Below are 539 nucleotides of genomic sequence, written 5' to 3'. Positions count from 1 at the left end.
TTTTGGTTGTTAGTACATTTGCAAAATATAGAATACAGTAGTTTTGGGTAGACTGGAAAGCAATAATTATTATTAAAAAAATTACGAATCGAACAAGTACGAGTGAAAGGCTGAGTAACCGAACCAGAAGTTTTCTCAACTCAAAATAAGAGCAGTAACACATAGATACATAATATATATTTTTATAAAACTTGATGCTATAGACAACATATTTTTACTTCGTATATTTTCTAAATTAATAATAATTATAATAAAATAAAATGTACTCTGTTAATTCTGAGGTTAATTCACCAAATCACTTTTTATTGTTCACGCGGCACAAGGCTTTCCTCAAATGAAATAATAATAGAAGTCTGCAAATCTGTACGCAATTACGCAATACGCATGAAAAAAGGATACGCTTGGAAAAAGTATTTGTACTTATAGAAGTAATTTGTAATTCGTTAGTTCAAATAATATAATTACAAATTACAATTCCTATAACAATTTTGCTGCAATTACAATTCCAAATTACTTTAATAAAAAAAAGTACTTAAATA

Source organism: Anoplophora glabripennis, unplaced genomic scaffold (genome assembly GCF_000390285.2).
Source record: "Anoplophora glabripennis isolate ALB-LARVAE unplaced genomic scaffold, Agla_2.0 scaffold518, whole genome shotgun sequence".
Lineage (NCBI taxonomy): Eukaryota > Metazoa > Arthropoda > Insecta > Coleoptera > Cerambycidae > Anoplophora > Anoplophora glabripennis.
The sequence above is the reverse complement of the archived record's forward strand: the minus strand, read 5'-3'. Positions refer to the sequence as shown.